This window comes from Micropterus dolomieu, linkage group LG17 (genome assembly GCF_021292245.1).
Source record: "Micropterus dolomieu isolate WLL.071019.BEF.003 ecotype Adirondacks linkage group LG17, ASM2129224v1, whole genome shotgun sequence".
Classification (NCBI taxonomy): domain Eukaryota; kingdom Metazoa; phylum Chordata; class Actinopteri; order Centrarchiformes; family Centrarchidae; genus Micropterus; species Micropterus dolomieu.
The window spans coordinates 35,751,753-35,752,221 of NC_060166.1; positions in this window are offsets into that span (position 1 = coordinate 35,751,753).

Here is a 469-nt window from a genome sequence, read left to right on the forward strand (position 1 = left end):
GACCTTATGTGCAGTTGTACCTTTTCATCTTAATCATATTGCACATAAGAGAGTCCATAAAACACATAATAGAGATTTGAACTGCAATAAGAACACTGTGAAGATAATTAGGCTACACATTTACTCCATGCGATGCCAACAAGCCTCCCTGGCTTTGTTGGCAGTGTAGCATATCTACGTATGATTTTTAATAAAAATTATGAATATTAATTTTTCTGAAATATTAATTCATAAATCCTGTGTGTGTGAGAGCGTTTCAGTTGTGTGTGTGTGTGTGTGAGAGCGTTTCAGTTGTATGTGTGTGAGAGCGTTTCAGTTGTGTGTGTGTGAGAGCGTTTCAGTTGTGTGTGTGTGTGTGAGAGCGTTTCAGTTGTATGTGTGTGAGAGCGTTTCAGTTGTGTGTGTGTGAGAGCGTTTCAGTTGTATGTGTGTGAGAGCGTTTCAGTTGTATGTGTGTGAGAGCGTTTCA